The following is a 7,500-nucleotide window of genomic DNA, read 5'->3' as shown; positions in this document are numbered from 1 at the left end:
ATAGTGTCATACATAAAACCATGGTCAATACATTAGAACAACTAGATGTTGATGTTTTCTTCCTAAGATGGATAGCTACATGACTTACCAATAGGATATTGGCAAGTATCATATAGTAATTACACAGGTGAAATTCTAGATTACAGTCAGGGTGTTCCATAGGGCTCTGTCCTAGCCCTTACTTGTTCAGTTTCTATCTCTCAGATCTATCTTTTTGTCTGAGTTCTACAGTCTTTATGCAGATAACTTGTAAATGGATGAACTGATTGCATCTGTTAAGTGTAAGGCATGTCTGAAAAAGAACATGACTAAATTGACCATTTGGACACAGGAGAATAATATGCTGATAAGTACAACAAGAACTAAGCATATAATATTTGGGAGATTTGAAAGGTGAGTGTTTAATACAGCATATAGTGACTGAAACTGTAGATTCATTTAAAGATTTTGATATATGGGTGAGCTTTGAGTGTATCTAATCATATTAACCAATTTGGTAATATTTGTAGAACGATAAGTTGTATAAAATATTTATAAAGTCTTGAAAATAAGGAATGCTGACATTTTTGTTTGTTAGTTGCATTAGACCCAAACTTGAGTATTGAATAACAATATGAAAACAAGCATGTGTAAATTGGAAAGTGTACATAGGAAAAACACTAAGGGCAGTCATGGATGTAAAAATTTAAGTTATGAAAGACAAAAATATCTGATCTTGTACAGTGTCTCGTACATTAGAGGAGACCATATTCGGATATATAGGGCATTTAGAGACAAATACTGCTAGGATTTTTGGGAGTTATCAAAAAAGTAGCAGAGAATCGTTAGACAACTTATGCAGAAGATTATACAGGAATGAGAGGTGTACTAATTGGCTCTCTGACAGAGTAGCTGATGCATTTTGTAGACTACCAAATTACATTAAAGCGAGCAGTAGTTTAGATAATTTTAAGAACAACTTGGACATTTATTATGGGAGCAAATATTTTGGAATATTGGCAGGCTAGAAGGGCATTATTGTCCGTGCCTGAAATATCTGTATGTATTCATGTTTGTAGGTAGGTAGCATATTTCAAAAAGCCAGTTTAGGAAGTCTGTATGCCACAGACATCCCTGTGCAGCCACACATCATGGGCCACACCAGTCTTGTGGCCAGTCATCTTCCACTTTCTAGAAGCCTCCTTGAGGGATGAGAGCATGTCCTAGGTCCTTTATTACCACCATCTCCAACTGGTGTTGATGGTATCTTCTTTTAAGTTTTCTAAGTTATTTTTCTTTTTGTTGGTTTTTAGTACCATGACGGGAGTGGACCCCATTCCTAAGTCAAATTATAATTAAAGCTCATGAAATTAGCATGGTTTCAATCTTTGATGTTACCAAAAGTGCTCTTCACACACCCACAGTGTACCCAAAATTTACTTCTTCTGTAATTCATATGGAGTTACATATGTAGGTAGCATATCTAAATACGACTGTAAATTCTATTTTATGAGACCCATTGCTCTTATTACTATTAGAACTGTGTGGGTATCCTTTTTCCCCATTGCCCTTGTTTCTGCCTGCAAATCCTGGTATTGTATGACTTTGTGTCTCTGTAAGACACTGTAATCACTGGGTGTAACAATTTCATTGATCAGTGATACTTTTGTCTTCTTTTCATGGACTACTAGATCTGGTTTTCTCACGTGTATTTTCTGAACTGTTGGTAATGGGTGATCCCATGTTATATAAATGTCATCATTCGCTATAATGCCTTGTGGCTTATGTTTCCAATGCTTTTCGGCTATTTCAGTATTGTAATGTTGCATAATCCCCACCCATAGCAGCAGTCTTGTCATATCAGTATGCCATGAGTGTAGCACACCCAGCAGAAGGATCTGCACCTGTTTCCAGTTCTGTTTTACAGAACCTGAATTTGTTTCTTCCACATATTCAATGGACTTTGTACATAGTCCACTCTCTTGGGCTGCCATTATTAACCTTTCATCTTTTGGTTTAAATTCACCTCTCTCTTTAACCATTCCTGCATCATATCCTGATCAACACGAGCATGTTCAAGGAGTTTTTTTTGTACTTTCAACTATATTTATCCCTTTTCCACATTTCTTGCCTTCTCATGTGATCCTTCTTATATTCTTTTGTTTTTTGGCAAATTCAGTTGCTGTTTGATTTTGGTCTGCTTCTGGTTTGATTTCCATTCCTGTTTGACACTGATATGCTTCTGCTAAACTAAGCAGGGAAGCCATCCTCATGTTTTAAAACTTTCACTACGTTCGGCTTTGGTGTAGTCAGCAGATCTGTGTGCAGCCCTATGATTGCAGAGCTATAGTAATGACTTTTGGCTTTTCCCGGTTAGGGGTCGCCACACCGGAACGCCGGTCCGCTTATGATTAGCTGTAGATTTTTACGGTGTCGAGGTGCCAGCCCGATGCCCAACCTTCAGTGAAGGCACACCCATTCACGCATGCACCTACCTGCATGTCCAAGACATGCAAACTCCACACCGAAGGCGCTTCAGCCGAGAATCGAACCGGAGAACCTTTTGCTGTGAGGCGATAATGCTAACCGCTGCACCACCGCGGCCTTTGATTGCAGAGCTGTACATGTAACAAATTTTGAGGAGGCCCATACCTCATTCATAATGAGGAATATATAATCTTGGTATACATTGATTTTTATATATCATTTGAAAAGAGTGAAGCATTTTCTTCCTGTCCAGCTGATCAAATACCTTTTGGGACCAATCAGTCACCCCAAAACTTTAAGTTAGAACAGGAAGAGGAAATTGTTTTTTAGCTTGGACTTTGTTCCTAGATGTCAGGACTGTTTTCATTTTAGTCTTCTAAAATATTGCTTATGGAGTTTTATTTGCATCTGTTCATGTTTTATTGTCAATCCTTCATCAGTTCTCAAACATGTATACACACTCCTCTTGTTCAAGTTTATTTATATCACATTCCTGTCCCAGATTAATATTTTCTTGGTGCTGCAGCTTTCCTGCTTTAACTGTTACTGTTGCACATTTATCAAGACCCAGTGACATTCTTATATCATCTGAGAAAGTTTTAACCACTTACAGTTGTGCTTTTAGCTGTTTATCTGATGAACTATTCAGTTTTACATTATCTGCAAAAAAAAGTCTTTAAACTTTGTTGTTTTCTGGAAGCCAAGTTGTAACCATGAACTAGTCCTATTAAGTAGATAGCTTAGTGGGTTAAGAGCAAGACAAAAGAGCAGCAGTGATGGAGTCACCCTGGAATATCCCCCTATGAATTTTTATCTCTGGGGTAATAATTTTAGTTCTTTATCATAGCTTAGCTGCAAGGTGGTTTGTTACTGTTTCATGGTCACTGTAATGTAATTGATCAATGTAGAGTGTAAGCACTCCTGTAATAAGCATTTCTTTATCCACAAATGAGGGGTACTGTCAAATCCTTGTGTGCAGTCTGTCCATACCATCCTTAAAATCTTCTCCTTTTTACAATTCTTCTTTATGACTTTATTTAAGAACAAAAGATCTTTTGTTCAGTATGACATTCTTTTGTTACCTTTTTGTTCTGTTGCTGTGCTTGTTTTCTTCTGAATGATTATAAACTGTGTCGGCATCAGTTCTAGTACATAGTTTATACGTCGTTGAAAAGCTAGTTACTGTTCTGTAGTTTTTAAGATAGCTTGCAGTTTCACTCTTAAGGAGGAGTATTGTATTTCCTGTTGTTAATCAGATTGGTGTCTGTTCATGAAGCACATATAAGTAATTTTTACTCAGGGCTAAATCTTTGTTATGGTGCTGTGGAATGCTGTATGTGCAGATGCAGATGGGATAGCACATCTCGTAGCTTCTCGCACCATTCATACTCATGGAGCACTCATTCTGTGCTACGGATTATGCATCTGGGAATTCCCACAGAGGGCTTCCATGTGGATAGGGGCTTACACAGTCAACTTGCATAACTCCTCAGGGTGCCCCAGCACTGTCCATCAGATGTCAGCCCAATGTAGGATCTTTTGCCGTAGTTGTATTCATGCATGGTCACAGATGTCCACCAGCAGCACCCTGTCTCCCTGAACAGTCTTTGTTTTATTTTCCATAGGCACCAAACAAAGAGACGTGTAATACCCTGACAACCCCCCCCCCCCCAGACACACACTGCCTGCTGCTTACACCTGTCACTGTGGCCCTCTCTAGCTGTAAATGCGATGACAACTCTGCCCTGCCCTGTGTCTGCACAGTGTGACCAGTCCATGTATGGTATGTCACAGTATGATGTATTATTGCATGCATCTTTGCATCTGTTGTATGTTATGTCTGATCTTATCCATAACTGTGACCTGGATGCTGTTTCTTAGTAAGTGCCACAGTGTAATTCTTCTGTGTGCATCATGGATGATCATCCCCTTCGCCTGGCTCTTCAATGGACTGCTCAACAGTCACCTTTCCCTATGCTGATTTTTTTGGACTTCCTCTTCCTGAATGACTATCCTTTGCTGCTTTTGTTTGCTTAACAGTATATCTGTAATATTGTACATACAGTGAATATTTTGTTGCATGTTTCTTAATCATACTGCAAATCAACACCAGGGACATTTGAACAGCTGAAGTGAGCCTTCATCAATCTGTTTACACATTCAGTGATGTTTCTGATCTGTAACAAGGCTGTTGCATCATTCTGTGCCTTGATCTCTGAGTTCCATATTGGTGTCATTAGCCATGGCTCTAGGGCATATCCAGTATTGTCAGTAAGATGTTCCTGAGGGAAATTACCATGCACAGATTGCTGCTAAAGGTTGACTTTGGGCTAGATATGGGTGGGGCACCGACATGTGTATTGTACCCTGTCTATTGCAAACCACTTGGCAGTCAGTAGTCTAGAATCTATTACAGTTTATGTACCATCTTTCCTTTCCTTTTCTCCAAGTGGGGCTTTTATTGGTAGTACAGGTGCAGTTGATGGCTCCCCAGTACCACAGAGAAATGGGCAGTTTCATAACTTTTCCTGCATGGTGTTGCTTCTTCTCTGGTATGTGGGAACCATTTATGCCCTCCACATCCTTTAACATGACATCAAGAAACTAGTTTAGTAGCCTTGAGGCAGATGCTTTGGATTCATCCAGCATATACCTCAGAGGTTGCTGGAAAGTCTGTGTAGGGAGTTTTCACAGAGCTACACATACCTTTATGTCCAAAGGTATGGGTACTCCATGCAACTCATGAACCTGTATATTAGAACAACACCTGTACCATCTCCTGCATGGTGCCATTGTTCACACAGTAGTAGTCCACTCTTTCTGTGGGACAGAGAGAAAGGACTGTTAATTAGGGTCAGATGATGTGGTGGCACTAGTGATGGGGATCACCTCATTCACTAGCACCTGTAAAAACAGCCCTGTAAGTGTAGTGTACATCTGTCTCATAGCCACAGCTACCCCAGTATATTTTTGCAGTCTCTGTCTTGAAACACCAAGATTTTACTTTGAACACTTATTCCTGTAATAACTTCTTGTCAGACTGTACATTTCGAACTGAGCAGCCATAGTGTTTACCTTCATTTGCATTCGCCACGACCCTTAATTTATTAATTTCACTCATTCATTACCATAGTATGGAGACTGCAATATTTCATGGCTTATTGCAACCAGGCTGTGTCACTGAATCACCCCCACCCTATGTGTGGTCACTCATGGTGATTTTGACTTACAACAGTGTACTGTATATATTTCTGAATCCCAGGGTATATTCCTAATAACATTACCATTTTCCTGTTGAAAAGCTGTTTTGGTACAAGTGGAGAAAGGGTGTAGGGAAGCAAGGGAATGGAGGCGAGGTGGAATGCAAATTGCACTAGGACAGACTATATGTAGGCTTATTGTTTCATTCTGCTTGCAAGAAAGTCTAACAGAGAGAGACTCCTTTTTGTGAAGACTCCCTCTCCATGTCAAGCAGAGTGCCTCATTAACACATTTTAAGCTCATCCTGGATAACTGGATGGGGAACAAAAAATACACCCCTGGGATTCCACCTGTATCCCTGCAGGACAGTGGCAGAGGGTGCTGACTTGTTGGAACATGGGCTAAATTATTGGCTAGGCTTCTAAGGGCCTCAGGGCCAGTAGCCTAGTAACTTCCTATGATCCTAATAATATGAGAATAAAAAGGGGCACAGTTTAACAATTGGTGTTTTTAAAAGCAGTTTTGTTTTTATAGACTCCAGAGTAATGGTAGTTAGGCCAAACAATTCCGGTGAATTTCTCTTGAGTTTAAACTTTTGGTATGTCTGATGGGCTAAACTTAGGAGAATTAAAAATAAAAATTGTGGGGCCCAAGTGAAGAATTCCTCGATATTGTATATAGCACAAGCACTGTCCCTAAAACATCTGTATTATGAGCAACTCAGCTTGATTTGCTCTTTTGGTTACTGGTTTTATAGGGGTGCCGAGTACAGTAGTGAAGTGCCATTTACTTAAGCCATTTGTAATATTTATGTAGTGCTTGGAGCACTTTGAATATACTGGAAATCTGAGAAAAGACTAGCTTTTAAGCACCTTTCTGATGTCAGAAAGGTGGGTAACAAGCTTTGGATAAGCATGCCTCTCCACTGTTAAGCTCTAATATCACACTACTGTGTTGGCCACTGAAAGCTGTTAATGCTGAAGAGAAGCAGAATGCTGTTAAACACTTCATTCACCCTTCAAAAAACAAAAAAAAAACTGCTGAACTAAATGTTGAACATTGTTTAAAGCTGTTTGTGCTTTACAATTACCTCTGTTTGACAGCAGTAAATTTGTTACAACTTAGCCTGGCTCTGTGGTGCCGTGGAATGGAGCCCTGACTGCAGCCCAGGTGACCAGGACGGAAGTAGCAGCCCTGGTCCTGGAGAAACCCGGAAGGGAGGGGAGCAGGTAAAGTACATGGCTCACTCACTTCTCCTGATGGATGGGAGGGGTTTGTGCATACTAGGGACATGTTGGGCAGATGTGATTTCCCTAGTAGAGACCAAGAAAGCTACCACTTGTGCCTTCTGGAGAGACAATAGTCTGTTTGAAGGGAATGGCTCTTAGGCGCATGCAGTTAGGGTATGGGCGAAAATAAGAAAAATCTTTAAACCACTGTGAATGGTGGACCATCCCAGTCAACCTTTTCCCCAGTGAGGGAAAAATAATGGGATGACTGTCCATTTTTACACATGGGTCGGGGTGTCACTTTATCAGTGACAATCATCTAGAACTAAGGTTTGTACTACCGGGTGGCTAGCCGTGGCGTGGTAGTTCTTCCACACCATACCACACTCTCTCTCTCTCTCACACACACACACACACACACACACACACACACACACACACACACACACACACACATGCCAGCGGCCAATTTAGTGTGTCCAATCCACCTAGTTCTAGATGATGACACCCCAACCCCATATGCAAAAATGTGAGAATAGCGGATGGATGGATGGTTGGATGGATGGAATGTCCATTTAGGAAACTGGTGACTGACAGGTGGTGT

At 40.4% G+C, this 7,500-nt stretch overlaps 1 protein-coding gene across 2 annotated transcripts in view; it reads left to right on the top strand.

The window, feature by feature from the left end:
- Nucleotides 1-7,500, top strand: part of PCYT1A (phosphate cytidylyltransferase 1A, choline) — an 872,556-nt gene that overhangs the window by 43,691 nt on the left and 821,365 nt on the right. The gene's annotated exons all lie outside the window — the stretch shown is intronic.

Source organism: Protopterus annectens, chromosome 4.part1 (assembly GCF_019279795.1).
Source record: "Protopterus annectens isolate FY-2018-M chromosome 4.part1, PAN1.0, whole genome shotgun sequence".
NCBI lineage: Eukaryota > Metazoa > Chordata > Ceratodontiformes > Protopteridae > Protopterus > Protopterus annectens.
This window is presented reverse-complemented; position numbering and strand designations above follow the sequence as displayed.